An 18,920-nucleotide genomic window follows, 5' to 3' on the forward strand; every position below is an offset into this window, starting at 1 on the left:
AAATCAAACTCTTGTAATAAGAGTATCCACCTAATCAATCTCAGCTTGGCATCTTTTTTTTGTACCAAGTACTTGATAGCCGAGTGATCTATGTAGACTGTGACCTTTGTTCCTACTAAATAAGAATGGAATTTGTCAAATGCAAAGACCACTACCAGTAATTCCTTCTCCGTAGTGGTATAATTAAGCTGAGTCTATGTCAACGTCCTACTAGCGTAATATATTGCATGTTGTACCTTGTTTCTGCTTTGACCCAAAACTGCTCCCAGAACATAATTACTGGCATCGAACATAAGTTCAAAGGGAAATATCCATTCTAGAACAACCACAATCGGTGCTATTACCAATCACTTCTTAAGTTCCTCCAAAGCCTACAAAAATTGATCATCAAAATTAAAAGGTTTATTCTGTTCAAGTAAAGTACACAAAGGTTTAGATATTTTCGAAAAATCCTGGATAAATCTTCTATAAAAACCTGTGTGTCCTAAAAAACTTCTAATACCCTTAACACTTGTAGGAAGTGGCAATTTTTTTATCACTTCTATTTTTGCTCTGTCCACTTCAATTCCTCATTCTAACACCCTATGTCTCAGGATAATCCTTCACGGACCATGAAATGCCATTTCTCTCAGTTTCATACTAGATTTGTTTCTTCACAACGACATAAAACCATCTCCAAATTTCTTCAGCAATCTTCAAAATCATTTTCGAACACAGAATTCTTCCATAAAAACTTCAAGAAAATTTTCCACCATGTCCGAGAATATGGCCACCATGCAGCGCTAGAAAGTTATCAGGGCATTGAATAACCCGAACAACATCCGCCTGAATACGAAAGTTCCATATGAACACATGAAAGTTGTCTTCTCTTGATCTTCAGGTGCTATAGAAATATGATTATATCCTGAATAACCATCTAGGAAGCAATAAAAAGCCTTACCAGCTAATCTATCCAACATTTGATCGATAAATGGCAAAGGGAAATGATCCTTCCTAGTTGCCTTGTTAAGCCTGTGGTAGTCCATACACACTCTCCATCCCGTAATAGTATGAGTCTGTATGAGCTAATTATTGTCATTACTTACTACCGTGACACCTCTTTTCTTGGGTACACATTACACAGGACTTACCCACGAGCTGTCAGAAATTGGGTAAATAATGCCAGCATCAAGCCACTTGATAATTTCTTTCTTGACAACTTCCTTCATAATTGGATTCAATCATCTCTCTTGTTCAATGGATTTGCTATGGAAATCTTCTAATAAATTTTGTGCATACAAAATGTAGGGCTAATTCCCTTTATCGGCAAGGGTCCAACCCAGTTCTCTTTTAGATCGTTGTAACACTTCTAACAACCTATCCTCTTGCTCATGTGTTAGCTTAGCAAAAATTACAACTGGAAAAGTGTTGTTATTTCCCAAATACGCATATTTCAAATGTTGTGGCAGAGGCTTTAACTCTAGAATGAGAGATTCCATTACAAATGGTTTAGGAGGTTTAAAAGATCATTCTATTAAATCCAGGGATTCAAATTTCTTCCCTGGCTTATGCATTATCTGTTGGGCTTCCATAAATTCACCAAGCCCTTCAAAACTTACTATGTCACCTTGCTCCATAAAATCATCTTCACTGTCAGAATTGTTGTAGCAAAATTTTACGAATTCATCCTCTGCTGCTTTTATCAAGCCAATGGTGTGACATTCCTCATTCTCATTCGTGCATTTTAACGAATTAAACATATTAAAAGTAACATATTGATCATTCACTATCATGGTTAGCTCGTATTTCTGTACATCATTTAAGGTCCTGCCAGTAACAAGAAACGATCTTACAAGAATAATTGGTACATCATGGTTAGCTTCACATTCTAAAATAAGAAAATTTGCTGGAAAGATAAATTTATCCACCCTTACCAATACATCTTCAATTTTACCTTCTGGATGGGCGTAAGATCGGTCTGCCAATTGCAACGTTACTATCGTAGGTCTTGCTTTCTCAATTCCTAGCTTCTTGAAAATAGATATAGGCATTACATAATGTTTTTCCTAGGAAACGTCAATTAGGTACAAATCTTACACTGTCATTTAAGCAAAGTAGCATGTCCCCTGAAGCTAAGATGTGGTTACAACTCATTTGTACTCGGATATATCCTACTTTGAATGTCTCTAACATCGATACCTTTCAAGCTATTATTCTTTATGTTATTTTGCAGAAGGAAAAGATACGTATTGGGGAATGGATATACAGAAGCATGATTCGTTGTGTTCGTGAAAAGAAAGTAGGGTTGCTCTTTCCACTTCTTGTGGCAACTCTATGCAAAAAGGCACAGGTGCTTATGGGCAGGTCCGGCATATGGCTTAAACCAATAAACAACCCTATTGGTAATGCCATATATAAATACTTTTTGGAGCTTCAACTAAAAAAAGTGAAAGAGTGGAATGAAAAACGAGAGCATCAATGGGAGAGTCCTTAGTTTCTGAAGCAAAAAAGGAAGTTAGAAGCCCAAAAAAATTTAGGCGAAAGGAATATTCCTGGCTTAGAATGGATAATTAGATGGATGTTAGCAGTAGGACAGATTTATGATGATTATGCACGGAGACATGATCTGAAGATGCCAAAGTTTCCATCCATTAAATAAAATTAGAGACTAGGTCGCAATAGAAATGAAGAGGAGGATGATTCCAAAGAAGAAAAGGACCTCGAGGAAGAGGAAGACCCCCTAAGAAGCCAGGATTAAGTAGTCGGATCCAGAATCCAACTAATTTTGAACTTTTTTTAATTATTTTGGGGATTGTATATTTTTAAACTTTGATGATTTTATTCCTACTTAGTTAGATTTTATTTTATTTATAAAAAATGTATGTTTCTTTCTATATAGGAACTTTTCACTTTGGACAACACGACATTTTGGAGTTGAACCGACAAGAAGAAGAGAGCCTGTAACAACCATAACACGTTGCCACTATCGAAATAAGGTTACGGAGTATTATCATACAATTTGAAACATTCCATAAATAACATCCAATTCATCAATTTAATTACCAATATTCATAAATAATTTAGAATGAAGCAAGACATATATTCACGGGTCTTAATCGAGCCTACAAGGATTTAAAAATAGTTTAGGAACAATCTGGGACCAATTCGAAACAAAACATGAGAATTGGGAAAAAATGAAAAATTTCCAAAATAGGGGTCACATGGCTGTGTGTCCAAGTTGTGTGACAGAGCCCAAATCATGTGGTCATCCTACACGCCCGTGTGTGGTCTCACACGCCCATGTGCGTGGGTCGTGTAACTCTCTAACTTGGGTCACACAGCCGTGTCGCAGGTCGTCTGTTAGTCTGTGTGAACCCTGCATCTAACATGCTAGGAGCACACACCCGTGTGGGTTGCCTGTGTGTGACACACGGCCACGTGACAGTCCATGTCCCAGGCCATGTGTACCCAAAAGTGACCAAAATCATGCTCACTTTTCGTCCAATTACAAAGGTACCTAAACCAATTCATAACACTTGGTCACAAGACTATAACCACACATAAAAGAAACCAAAACATGTCAATTCCAACACCTAAGACTTTCCCAATGCATCATACATTTAAACACAATATAAGACACATATACATTCATTATCATGGCTACTACCTTCAAACAAACATACACACACAATCTAATCTATTTCAACCACATCACCCCAAGCTTAAACACGGCACTTACCATTCCATGGTCAAACACTTGAGCTTACTTTAGTTTAACAAGCATACCTTATAAGATTACCATTTCACAACATCAAACATACCATAACACCACACAAAGCCATGAAACATTACTTCTTAATCATTTTCCCTATTATATGTCATATAAGTCAAGTTGTTTACAAAATATACCAAAAGAGTCCTCGGGATAGTGTGATTCCTCGAGTTGATCCAATCTTCTGTCCACAAAATGTAATCTACAAGATAAAGAACAAGACACGAGTAAGCTTACGTAAAGCTTAGTAAGTTCGTTGATTAAACGATAGCCAACATAACAATTCAAATAACCAGATTAAAGAATAAAATTCCTGTCAATCACAGCTCACAACAGGTGACTAATGCCCAATATAAAAGTACAATCGGCTCCATATTTCAATAACTATCAAAGATCATTAAATACAACCCGATGAACGATAAATGGATGTGAGTACAGGGTTAACCATCCAGCACACCAGATGCTCATATGAGCTAAACCATCCAACACACCAAATACTACTGTAAGATACCACATAAGTCCGCAACAAATGCAAGACCTCGGCATATCCAGTGAACAGAGAATCTACAGAAATCATCTCCACTACTCATATCAACCCATACCGCGCACAATATAACTTATTGGCATGTCAATCGTACTCTATCCTACGTTCATCGCCTCAGAACATTTCCTTCATGATCAATGCTATAATGATCCCTTAATTCAATCCTCATGTACATGACATCATTATAATATTCAACCAAAGAAATTTAATTAATCTAATATACATTTAAATTTATTTAAAATTAAATCGAACGAACTTACCTAACTAGACTGCAGCACGACAAGGTACAGGGACTATTTTGTAATTTTCTCTTTTTTGTGATTTTTAGCCTGTTCTTGATCTAAAATAATAATTTCATTCAATTAATTAATTCCAATAGCCAAATCAGCTCATTTTATGCAATTAATTCATTTTTGACATTTTATAAAATTACCCTCAATATTTTACTTTTATGTCATTTAGTCCCTAAGCCCAAAACATGCAAATTAACCATTTTACTCACATTCAAGCTTGAACAAATATAAAACGGCCTCTCTATAGCTCCTATTTGATATTATTTCACATCAGATCCTTGTAATTTATTACTTTTAACAATTTAGTCCTTTAACATTAAAATCATCAAAAACTACTTTACAAAACAATCATATCTAACAACAAAGCTCAACAATCTTCCATAAAAATTCATAAATAACTCAAACTCGTCAATGGCATAATTTAAAACATTTGGAAATTTTACAAATTAGTCATTGGGTTAGCTAGATTAAGCTAATACAAGCTCAAAAACATAAAAATTACTAAAAACGGGCATCAAACACATACCTATTAGGAAACCCTAGCTAGGTCGAAGCTTGTTCCCCCTCAAAAATGGTGGTTTCAGTTTTGGCAAGATGAAGAAAAGAAAAAAGATGATAGTTTACATATTTTTTTTTTTACTTATTACTTATTACTTACTAATTATTATTTTAACCTTTTAAATTTTAACTTAATAATTCACTAAAACATGTCCATTAATGTCCACCATAATTACCTAGGGTATAATTACCATTTAAGGAAGGTTTAATTGCACAATTAGTCTTTTAGTTATTTTAAAATTAACAAAACAAGCTTAATTTCAATTTAACCCTAAACTAATTAGGACTTAATAAGCAAATAACCCAAAAGCTATTGGGTCAATCATGTCCACCACCGCTTGGACTTTTTTACCATGGTTTAATCACCATTTTGGTCCCTTGACTATTTAAAATCTATGGCGACTAACTTTTACCTCTTTTACAATTTAGTCCTTTTAATTAATTAACTATTTAAACGATAAAATTTTATAATCAAATTTTAATACGAAATTAATGACCTCATAAATATTAAATCATTAATATTTATGGACTGACACATCGAATTTGTGGTTCTGAAACCACTATTTCCAACGCCATTGAAAAACAGGTTGTTATAGTGCCCAACAACTCACATAGTACTTTAACGCCAAACCAGGTAATCTCGTCCCTTATTTCTTTTCTGAAGCACATTAAGGACAATGTACCAAATAAAGTATGGGGTGACATAGGAAATTTTTATAATTTTTTGTTATTATTGATGCTTAATTGTAGTTTTTTTAGTTAATTTCTTTTATTGTCTGTGTTTTGTTTGTGCTTGAGCTTGTAGAAGTACAAGTGGTTGATTAGGAGCATGTAAATAGGTTGTTTGTTTAAACTGTAAATCTAGCTTGAGAATAAACGATTTTAGGTTGTTTGCATTTAGACTAATTAGTTTAAGTTGTTAAACTGTGAATAGGGAAAAGGAGTTAAATATACCAAATGATAAAGGTATATACAAGTAGGCATCTATGTTTGTTTAACTCTAGGTTGTTTAAATTCGAATACTCAATTATTAAATCCATAGTTATTGAAATGGTATAGTATAATAAGTATAAAATCCTTGCAAGTATGTGTCTAAAGATAAATATTAATGAGCGACTAAAAGCATTGTAAGGGTTAAAAGTAAAACGAGTGTGATAAAAGCATAGAACGATTAAAAGCCAAGAGAGTGAAGAGTGAACATAGTGAAATAAATCTCAAAATATGAGAAATTGAGAAAATCTCACTCAAATTGGCACAAATACTCGTGAACTGCTTATACTTGTAAATATTGTATTCGAGTTCAAACCACGGATAAAAGAAACCGAGTAATTAGAATTCAAACTACCTTTACTCTTAAGCCATAAATGCTAAACTCGTGTATACATTTTGATGGATTCATATGTTTAATTTTATTTGACTTGTGTTTAATTTTATTTGACTTGGTTGCTTTGTAACATATTGAACTAACATATTTGAATGTGAAAATTGTAAAAATCGTTTAAACATCTAGCTAGAATTACTTGTTGAGCAAACCTTCCTATTATCAGCGCTCCGACCCAATCTCGTTTATGAAGCATGCTCAAGTACTTTAATTTTATTGCGTGTTTTCTTTCTTTTATTTTCATCTTGTTTGCTTACGGACAAGCAATGAGTTAAGTGTGAGGGTATTTGACCTGCCACAATTCATAGTGGCAAATTAAGTACTTTTCGACATGTAATGAGCTTGGTTTTAATTCATTTTATCTTCGTTTATTGCATTTTCAATTTTATTAGCTTAGATTCAAATTACTGCAAAATAAGCATTTTTACGCAATTTTTAGTATTAGCTGATCTATTAGGTCGATACGGGTCTTAGGTAGTTTTAACGAGCTTTGTTAAGTGTACAGGATACCCATTTTCAGGCCTAAGAGCATTAGGAATGACGATCGAGTTGCAACACAAGCTTCCAAAGTCGTAACATAGTAGAACAAGCTCTAGATTTAATATTCGAGGTTGTGCGTCGCGACACAAGCCCGATGGAGAGTTGAAATTAATAAAGGGTGTTTTCATCCGCACAATCCATATTTAGTGTAATTAAGACTTGTAATAGACCTAATTGAGCAGCTAACTTTGCCTATAAATAGAAAAGCTTAGGTTAAGCTTGGAGGAGGCTTTGGAGGTCATTCTTAAGGTTTAGTTAGTAGATTTACTTTTAATTACGTTCTAAATTAGGTTTTATTTTATTTTATTTTATTTTAAAAATAATTTATTTTCTTGTTCTTTAACTTGGATTAAATTTGAGTCCAAGTCTTCATTATTAAGTATTTTAATATTTTTCTTTCACTTCTTGTTTGTCAACACCGATATCTCACTAGCTATTAAAGGATTTCGCGGATCTAAGCACATTTAGTTTACCAAACAGATCAATTTCTACTCTCTTATTGTTTTAGTTTAATTTTGTGTTCTTGCATGATTAAATAAATTCTTAGGAAAATGGCATCTAGGTCTATGAGTGGCTAAGTCCTTTAGGAAGATTAACAAGCAGATGTGGAAGTGATTAACAAATTAACGAGGGTTTTTGTTAGAACTAGTTGGCTTAAATTATGTATGCTTAAACCCTAGGATTGACGACCCTAGGAATTAATCTAGGTTAAACGAGGTCGAGAGATAAGTTTGTCAAGTAAATCATAATTTATCCCGTTCAAGAAAGCGAAGTCAAGAGATAAGTGAGTACTGGTCGATTAATTAGTTAGTAGAGGATGAGAGTTAATATTGGTTAGTTAATAACTAATTCACTACAAAAAGTCGAGTTCTAAAGTTAATTACAACCACTGGAGCGAGTTAATCTTCCACCTGTTAATTGAGATTTCTTCATTGTTATTTTCTTTCTAGTTATTTTATTTTATTTCATAACATTAATTTTATTAGTAGTAGTTATCGTAATATGATTTTTGGTAAGTGTTGTTTAGACCTATTATTGTAGAAATAATTTTAGATTTAATCCATCCTCCCTTGGGTACGATCCTCGAAGTACTTCCTGTACCCTGTTGTACAATACTATATTACAATTTGACACGTGTACTTGCAAACATCACTACTTTTTTATATCTTTTTGTTGCAATATTTCCAGCTCAAACGTTCACATATTTGGCGGTGGTCAGTTACCCTTATAGGATATCATTGATCTCTTTGAGATAATATACATTCTCCGAATATGATCTTATTTTATCTCAGGGTAGCCATTACATCTTCTTTCATGAAAAGTCAATTACTATCAAATAGTAATCAAGTCATTCATCACAAAGACGAATGACTTGTGGCCATGTTTACTTGTCATCAACCATGTAATGTCAATAGAGGATATCATCTACCGATGTCTCGGGCTATGAATTCCACTATTGTGAATGACGTTACATACTGCAGAAGTCATATACCCAATGCACTACCTTTCGGTTTCTTATCTATTCAAACATAGACTTTTACTTACATAAAAGTATACGAGTCAGGCATACATAGTTTATCATCCACTCAGGATTTAAGTATGCCACACTGTGAATGTCGCAAGTGAATAAATTCATAAACAGATTTAGAATCTATTCTTCCAATCAATCACATATGTGTCTCTATCTTCTGGGAGTCATCCTCTCTGATGCCCAAGACAAAACATCTCCCTATTGGGCTTGATAGATGGCATATTAGTCTTTCAATCGGTTTGCTGATTTCTGATTAGACTAACGACATGTTTAGGTTTGTCTACTAATACAAGTTATCTTTTTGTATTACAATCCAACCGCGTAATACCACTTAGTATCAGTTAAACATTAGACAACCACTAAGTAACATTTGTTCCCATTTTGTTTTGCATGCAAAAACAAGGTGAGGACAACATACAAAGTATTAATCTAATTCATGAATAATTTTATTAACCGATCTATTCAAAAAAATTACAAGTGTACACAGACGAAAACACTACACTTAGGGCACCAGATCCAGAAAATATATCAATTCAACTTATTGAATCACAAACCATTCAAACATGCATATAGTCATTCAATATCATCACTTCAACCATGTTAATTCATACTTAACTATGACATTTCTAGTGCTACACACATAGCTCAAAATTTTACCAAAACATTCAAGTGCAAATAGGCTTTAACCTTAACAAAATTTAAACATTAGAAAAAGGTTCAAACTATGTCAACATTCCAAGTTAACATATATAAACACCTATGTACATGCCATATAACCAGACTTTAAAATGATTGAAAAACTACCTAATCAATAATGGGATAGTGTGAGCTTCTCGACGATCCGCTTGATACGTTCCGCAAGTTGGTAATCTACAAGGAAAGGGAAAATAACAGGGTAAGTATATCAAATGCTTAGTAAGTTCATGAGCATTAAACAACAACTTACCTAAATTTACAATTTAATATGATAAGCTACTAGCTTGACAAGTTTGCCTAAACATGGCAACCACATATCAACAATGTGAGTTTAATATATAACCGAATCATATAGTAATTTGAATATATAACATTCCAATTCACTTATAATTAACATTTCAATGTCATTCACATAATCAATCAACATTTAATCAATTCAATATCAGATTCATATTCTTTTTTCGAATCAAATCGACTGATTCGTCACGTTCTCATATCTATCCTCTGGACTGGTATATTTAATTTGCATAATCTTTCGTATACTCTCGAAATTCATATATTATAACTATTCTTTTAAGCATTATTTCACAATATCAATTCAATTGATATACCATTATCAACTTTACATTTTATATCCCTATTAACATGACTCATACTCGAACGGATACACAGATTCAACCAACACACCAAATTTGGCACCCAATACATTGTTAGAAAGTTCAAAGTAACAAAATTGTGCCCAACGCTCATAGATATAACTAAAGTAAAAGTTGTGCTTAACACTCATCAACACGTATTCAAAGTAACCCGTACTCAATCTATCTTATGGCATGCCAACTATATCTGACTCTGTCCGAAAAGTTAATACAGTAACCAATAATCCAATTTCATTATAAGTTTGATTCCCATTCTATTGATCTCAATATCATCAATTCATCTGTAACACCCTAATACTTGACTCGATCGTCAAGTCTGAGTTACGATATGTCATATTGCCTTAGAACCTATGAACATAAAACATTTAAATCATAACAAAATTCATGCAAAACATAAGCATTTCAATTCAAAAATATTATATACAACCTTTCCTAGGACTTATACAAGCCTACGTACACTTTAAAGTTAACTGAGATTGAAAAAGGACCAAGTTACAATGTTTTCAAAATTTCAGATCAAGTATCGATACCCTAGCCAGGTATGGATACCAAATTGAGCTTTGATGTTTAGAAAAATTAAACAAAAATCAATAGTATCGATACCTTTTATAAAGTATTGGTACTTTTTACAAAGTATTGATACCTTACTCCTGTATAAATAACATTTTACAGTTCAATGTTTTGAAAATTAAAGAAAAATTACTAAACTATTGATACCCTTCCCAAAGTATTGATACCTCATAGATATAGTTTCAAATTTTACATTTTGAAAATTATCACCTAAGCCCCTGTTCAAATTCATAAAATTTAATTCAACCCAATATGCCATAATTTGGCACCAAAGCATAACAATTTCACCAATTCAAACTCAATACATACTAGCATGATTCATATTATTTCACTTCCCAAAAGTACCTTTTCAAATTCCATAAGTTCATTCCAAAATATTACCATACTTAAGCTACGCATTTCCAATTCATATCCTACTTCAATACTACTTGCATATACCTAATTAAATACATTCACCTACATCCTTATATACCTATGCTATTAATTCATCCATTAGAATATACAATCAAATTTTATGGCATTCACACTACACCATTTGACATTTATCATTCATTTACCTATTACAAGCTTCTATAACATGTCAAAACGCATCTTAAGTAAGCTAAGCTATAACCTTATCATTTATAACCTAACCAACTAATGCATCTCATTCCAAATTCATCCACAGACTTATATGTATATATACATATCCAATTAACTTTCAAATATCAATCATTCAAATCATTTAGCATACTCACCTAGTTCACTAAATTCAACCACCATATAATATTTCATACTATATCAAACTACATTCAAGCCTATTTACAAATTATTTTCATTTGACCAAACACATACCTCATCATTATAATACATTAAAGCACATGAACATAGTTTATACCAAAATGACTCAACCTAGGTACATGTTCTTCTTAACACAAAATAAAATTGATACAAACTTTGCTGAGTTCGAGATTTTTTATTTGATGTTGAACTGATATTTGAGATCATGAATAGAACCTAACCTATGCATGGAAACAAACCATACATTGAGTAATAAACTTAGTGATATTTCTACAATTCTAACATCAAATGCAATTTAAGACAATATATATTCAATAATCATATCATCTTATCATTTGTAAAACATATTCTAAATAAACTAATTATACCATATGGTTTAATTTAACATGTTTCAAAGGTTAAGTTAGGAGCATACTTATTGACATATCTTATTCTGAATCGAATCATTTGATTCATCTAAAATCATATTGATCTTCTGGTTTATAATCCTTTTCACATTGTATTTCTCGATAGTAGTCATTTCAAAATCATTTTTCAAATTTTACATTTTAAGTCTCTATTAACCTGACTCAGAATTGAACGAATATGCGGATTCAACCAACATACCAATTTGGCATCCAGTACCTCATTGGAAAATTCTGAAGTAAATAGATCGCACCCAGCGCTCATTAGTATAACCAATGTAACAGCCCATTTTTAGTGAAATCAAAACAGTGGTTTTGGAACCATAAATCCGATGTGAGAATATTTATTTTATTAATATTTTAATGTCTACAGCATGTTAGTATTATTGTATAAAAATTTTGTTAAGAAATTTTATCATTTGCATGCTTAATTCAAGAAAAGGACTAAATTACAAAAGGTGCAAAACTTGAGTTCTATAAGCTAAAGGAATCTAATAACTATGATATTAAAAGGTTAAAGGGTTTATGTTGTAATTAAACCATCCATAATGTGAGTGGACAAATATGGACACTTTATAAGTGATTTTAAAGGTTAATAATAAGGTTAAATAAGTAAATTGTTAAATAAAGGTTAATAAAATTTAAAGAAGACAAAGATATCATCTTCGTTATTGTCTTATTTCACCAAAATTAAGCTAAGGAAAAGCTATTAATGAAGTTTCAAGGCTCGGCCATAGTTCATCCTTACATATCAAGATAGACCTCATACGGCTTTAGATCGAGGCAAAGAGAAAGCTTTGGATTAATCGACTTTGTTTCTACATTTTATCGTCAAAGTAAGTTCATACATTTAAATAGCATTTTAAATTATGTTTTAAATGCTATCATTATATAATATCAAATTATGTCTCGGGGAAAAAACTCAACAGCGTATTCATGATCATTGGACAATGAAAAAGGATAGCTTCAGCTATCGAATCATGAAAAGGGATAGCTTCGACTATCAAATTATGAAAATGGATAGTTTCGGCTATTGAATTATGAAAAGGGATAGTTTCGGCTATGAAATTATGAAAAGGGATGGTGACGACCATCGAATTATGAAAAGGGATAACTTCAGCTATCGAAATATGAAAAGGAATGGTGACGACCATCAACTATGAAAAGGGATGGTGACGACCATCAACTATGAATAGGGATGGTGATGACCATTAAATTATGAAAAGGGATAGCTTTGGCTATCAAATTATGAAAAGGGATAGCTTCGGCTATCGGATTATGAAAAGGGATGCTGACAACCACCGTGATTTTACTTCGTGTGAGCTTCGATAAGATTTTTTGATGTAAGATACTTGTTACTATGGAAGGTAGGAAGCATGTGTATTCATGATTTGTGGAAAGTTATGTTTATCATGTGTTGATATTGAATTTATGTGATCAAGCACTAATTTGGGTTGTTAGTGATGCTTAGGCTTGTGCCACGCTTATGTTGGAATGATTCATATTTATTTTAAGCTTATGCAATGTATTGGTAAGCATCGTTTATGTTTTGCGAACTTACTAAGCATTATATACTTACCTTGTGTTCATTTTTTTTCTATGTTTTGTAGTTAATCGAAAGCTCATTTAGGTTGGAAGTTCGTCGGAGACCTATCACACTATCCATCAACATTATCGGTAGATTTTGAAGATTTTGAGTCTTGGTTATAATGACAGGTATAGGTGTTTTATGCTCGATGAAATAGCCATTATGTTTGGCTTGTAAATGTGGTATTTTGGTTAATGAATTAGTTGTCATGTTGACTTGTATATATGTGGTTTTATGATGGTTGATAATTTGGCTTTTTGGTGCTTTTTTTGCTTGATGTTGGAATGGTCAAGTTGATGAATGTTTTAGTGACCATTTTGGTATATTTGAATGTGATTTGGTATGGTCATTTTGGTAGAATTTGGTATGGAAATTGGTTGCAATTATTGAGTTGTTAAATGCCTAAGTTATGCTTATGTTTGAGTATATGTAATGTCATGAAAACTGAGGTGTCTTTTGGCATATTGGTACCATATTGTGCTAGCTTGATTATACATATTTTAGGTACATTTTGGATGCTTGAAATAGGTGCAAATGGATTATATGAGTGTGCACAATTTGGGTGAACGAAATTGCTTGAAAATGGTCTATTTCTTGTCCACACGGCCGTGTGTCCCCTGTAGGTTTCAAAGGGTTGCAAGTCAGGCTGTTACACGGCCTAGCACACAGGCGTGTGACTTGGCCGTATGACCCAAGTCAGAGAGTTACACGAGCTGGGACACAACCGTGTGTCCCTACTTCGAATGTCCACACGGCCTGAGACATGGGCTAGTTTTACAACTTGATACATGGGCTAGCTTGATTAACCTCTCATGATCTCAAAAACATAAAAATTATAAGAAAATGACTAAATTGAACTAACCAATTTGTTGAAATAAAGCTTGAACGTACGATAATGGAGGTTTTTATCCTTCTTTTCTTCCTTGGCCACTTGGAAGTGGTGTAATTCTCTCACCTTCCACCAAAAATTAGCCTTTTATGCTAAGGTTAAAGCTTAATTAATTAATTGATCATCATTTAAGTCAAATAATTTAATATTAGTTTAATTAATCCACCCTTAATGCTATCGTCCACTAATGTTCGATTAAACATGGTTTAATTTTCATTTTAGACCTTTGATTAATTGCAATTTAAGTCCTCAGTCTAATTTTCAATTAAAAATCTATAGCGATTGGACTTTACAATTTAGTCCCTAGGCCTTAATTAAACACAATTTCAGCTAAATTACTTATAAAAAATTCAATTCACCTATATAATAACTCCGTAAATATTTTTGGGCTCGGTTTATAGAAATAGAGTCCCAAAACTGTACTTTTTAACACCACTAACTTTGGGTCGTTACATAATCAATCAAGATATCATTTCATACATATCATAGCATGATTGGTCTCAATTCCAAGCCAATTTCACAATTTCACCAAGTTATAATATTTTCAATTAATTTCTCTATCTCGATAATCAATCAAATTCATACCATTATGATTCCATCTGTCATAGTCAACTATCAATTCATTAAATATAGCAAATTACAATTCATCATATTCAATTTAACAGCCAAATTATCATTTCTTTACGATTTAGTTCATATATCACCTTTTGTACTGAATTGCAAACAATTCAAATTATTATCAAACATACACAAATTCATAATTCAAATATATAAAAACTTCAATAAAATCATACCATATGAACTTACCTGGTTAAATCAAGAAACAAGTTGAATTGTAAAGACTCATGATAATTTTGCCTTTTCCCCGGTTCTCCTCAGTTTGGTTAAATTCCTGATCTATACGATAATTCAATTCAATTTATCAATTTAAACTACTTTATAAAATCCTATAAAATGCATGAACCAGTTCAATTTCATTTTTTGACTGCCCTAAAGTTTTGCATTTTATTCAATTTAGTCCCTAAAACTGAATTTGCCATAACTTTCAAATTTGAGTTCTGATTTTGAAACCGATCTCAATTATATCATTTTAAGAGACTCTACTATCTATAATTATGAAAAGTTTATATCAATTTCAAAATTTATACACTTTAGTCCTTATGTTAAAAAACTAGCAATTAAACTTTACAAACTAATCATTTTTCACTTCTAAGCTTAAAATCTAACAATTTAATACCAATTTCTTCAAGCATTCAACAATGATAACTTTTATAAACTTTAACAATTTTACAGTTTGGTACATGGGCTAGCTAAATTAAGCTCCCACGACCTCAAAAACATAAAAATGACAAGAAAAGGACTTTAAATTACCTATCAATTTGATACTGAAAGTTTGAAAGTTCAAAACCCTATTTTTCTTTCTTTCTAAATAGTAGAGAATTAGATGGAAAAAAGACTGGATTTGTCTTCTTTTCATTTTAACTTTTATACTTTCATTAAACTATATTAATTATAATTAATCTAATTAAACCATAACTAAATAAACATTAATCAAAATTAAATCAAATACAATCGGATAATGATATCATCCACCACCATTTAGCCATTTTAAAATGGTCTAATTGTTCAATTGGTCCTTCGATTAATTAAAAACTAAAGCGATTAATTTTATAAATTTTACAATTTAGTCATTATACCTTAATTAACTATCAATTTGACAAAATTAAGGGATTGTACTTTATTTAACCTTTATACTAACCATGTAAATGTTAAATATTAATACTTTCAAACTTGGACATCGGAAATGGGATTTCGAAACCACTGTTTTCGACACCACTAAAAAACAGATTGTTAATAATACAAAATGATATAAATATGTAGCAAATAAAAGGTTCTCGAATCACATAATTACAAACCAGAAATTCTGAATTACTCGTCGAAGACTTTAGATTTTCCTTTCCCGCTCGACGAATCCGAGTCGACATTAGCTGTAAACTAACATAAACATACAACATTATCAATATACAGTCAACTTACAACCAATAATCAATTTATACCAATTTTGCAATTTATTCAATTTAGTTCTTAAAATCAGGACTAACATAACTTTCAATTTAAAAATCCAAATTGAAATCTGATTTCACTATGGCCCATTAGGGACCCTTTATTTATTATTTCTACATTCAATTTTACATTTTATTCATTTAGCCCATATTACACAAAAATATCAATTAGATTTATAATTTAGTCATTTTTCACATCTAAGCTTAAAATCTATCAATTTAATACCTAAAACTTCAAGAACTCAATAATAGAAACTTTCACAACTTCAAAATTTTACAAATTGGTACATGAGCTAGTAAAATCAAGCTCTAATGACCTCAAAAACATAAAAATTACAAGAAAATAACTAAATTGCACTTACGAATTCTTAGTCAAAAGCTTCAAGCTCTAACCTAGGTTTTTTTTTCTTTCTTAATTTTAGTGTTTGGGGAAGAAGAAGAAGTTCTTCTTTTCCCCCCCTAACTCTAATATATATACATATAAATAGTTTTAAGGCATAAAGTACCCTTAACATTTTTGGGTTTTTGGGTTTGAACCCTTAACTCTTTTTCTTATTGACACCCTCAACGTTATAATTTTTTCAAAAATCAGCTCAATTTTAACAATAAACGTGAGTTGACAGTCAGTCAAAAGGAGGTCAACGAAGTAGCCTATGTGGCATGCCACATAAGCACGATGTCATAAATGACATCATCAAAACAATTTTTTTTTCATTTTTTTCGATCTTCTTTCTTCTTCTATCTTTCTCTCTTCCCCTCTAACTACTATTACAATAAAAAAACACACACACAACCATTTTCATCAAAACCTACACCTGCATTTCACTCTATACAAATCAAATTAATATTCATGATTTTGAATAACAGCTGAATCTAATTAATCAAAAAGAAACACAAATAAAAAGGTAATCAAAGTTTCAAAGAGCATCGGAATCTATTTTAAAAAAATACAAATCAAATCACCATTCAAGGTTAAAAATAACAATGGTGTAACTGTCACGACTACTATTCTGCAGTAGCAGCACAACCAATAACCACTAAAGACCTCAATAGCAATGTGAAAAAATTTCACATCAATAACAACGAGTTGATACCGTAAATAGCAGATTAAGGGAAAATAGAAGCAATTACGGTTTACCATTTCCGCTAAGTAGATAGCTTTAAAAAAAATTCTCCCTCTTAACAAATAGTGCACGAGATAAGACAAAGTAACAAGCAGTAGGATCTAAAATAGAAAATTGAATATAACGAATGACGTAGAGGCAAAGACAAATTTCATGATTGAAGTAGAATCTTCAAGTTAGGTTTAGGGTTTAAAAAAATTACCTTATTTAATCCCTAACCTGTCGAAAACTTGGAAGGCAGAAGACAACCTGCGACAGGCACTAGAGGAAGAGTGAAGGGGTAAGCAATAGGAGCAAAAGCTTAAAATCAAATATAGCAAAGAGCAGATAACACAAACCTAACCGTAACTCAAAATCTCATGACTTAAGAAGGAAAAAAAACTTCAGGTTTAGGGTTTAAAAAATACTTTATTCAATTCCTAGGGGTGCTGATAAGTTGAACGAAATTGGTTCAGGGACTGGAGGAGATGCAGAGGGAGAGGAAGGAGAGAAAGTCGAGGCTGGGACAAAGCGGCAGTGAGAGGCGTACTTGGGGAAGAGTGAAATGCAGTGTGGGTTTTGATGAAAATGGTGGTAGGTGTTTTTTTTTATTGTAACAACAGTTTTAAAGAAGAACAAAGAAGATCGAAAAAAATGAATTTTTTTTGTTTTGGTGACATCATCTATGACATCGTGCTTATGTAGCATGCCATATAGGTTACTTCATTGACCTGTCATTTCATTAAGGGTCAACTCACATTTACCATTAAAATTAGGCTGATTTCTAAAAAAATCATAACGTTGAGGGTGTTAATAAATAAATGTTAAGGGTTCAAACTCAAAAACCCATAAACGTTGAGCGTATTTTATGCAATTATGCCTAGTTTTAATTAAACATGTTTTAAATTAATTAAATCTTAATTTAATTAAGCTAATGACATTGTTAATCCAACAGTCCACTATCAAATTTTTGACATTTTCCAATTGTTGTTTTAGAACTTAGGTTAATTGTAATTTAAGTCCTCGAATTATTTTCTAATTAAAAACCTATAGCGATTGGACTTTTATAATTTAGTCCTTGGGCCCTAATTAAACGTAATTTCGGCTAAATTACTTATCCAAAATTTAATTTACCTATCTAATAACTTTGTGAATATTTTTATTTAATATTTACAGGCTTAGTTTACAAAAAAGGGTCCCAAAACCGTATTTTTTGATACCATTAAAAATTGAGTCGTTACAATGTAGGTGAAGATCGTTTTGAAGCTTTAGGGTGAAGATCATCTCCAACTTATCTCATCACAAAATCAAGCCTTGAAGAGAGTATGAATTTAAATTTTCTGGACTTAAGTCTTTGGCATATACTTAGGGATATGTTGGAAAAGTTTTGGTTGATTTCAATGAAAGCTTTGGTGCTTTTGATTCATTTTGTAAATCTTGTAAATTGGTTTTGTATGATTTGGAATTGAGTAGAAATAGGTGATATTTAAGGTTCAAATTGGCATATTTGAATGGTTTATTCGGCATGTGTGAATGTTATAAAGGTTGAATTTGGTTGGTATATACCATATGA

The 18,920-nt window shown here is 32.0% G+C and overlaps 1 long non-coding RNA gene across 3 annotated transcripts; it reads right to left on the bottom strand.

The window, feature by feature from the left end:
- Positions 1–3,113: 3,113 nt before the first annotated feature.
- Positions 3,114–18,000, bottom strand: LOC105789806 (uncharacterized). 3 transcript variants are annotated; one of them, XR_008192056.1, is made up of 7 exons: positions 17,707–18,000; positions 17,571–17,629; positions 16,098–16,176; positions 14,989–15,078; positions 9,403–9,468; positions 3,889–3,953; positions 3,114–3,496 (listed from the first exon to the last, which is right to left on the bottom strand). It is a non-coding gene; the product is annotated as an uncharacterized LOC105789806 (long non-coding RNA). The 3 variants fall into 3 exon arrangements; XR_001132315.2 differs by lacking the exon at positions 3,114–3,496 and having other exon boundaries at positions 3,561–3,953; positions 17,707–17,994; XR_001132314.2 differs by lacking the exons at positions 3,114–3,496; positions 3,889–3,953 and having other exon boundaries at positions 9,155–9,468; positions 17,707–17,979.
- Positions 18,001–18,920: the final 920 nt, after the last annotated feature.

Source organism: Gossypium raimondii, chromosome 2 (genome assembly GCF_025698545.1).
Source record: "Gossypium raimondii isolate GPD5lz chromosome 2, ASM2569854v1, whole genome shotgun sequence".
In the NCBI taxonomy this organism is placed as follows: Eukaryota; Viridiplantae; Streptophyta; class Magnoliopsida; order Malvales; family Malvaceae; genus Gossypium; species Gossypium raimondii.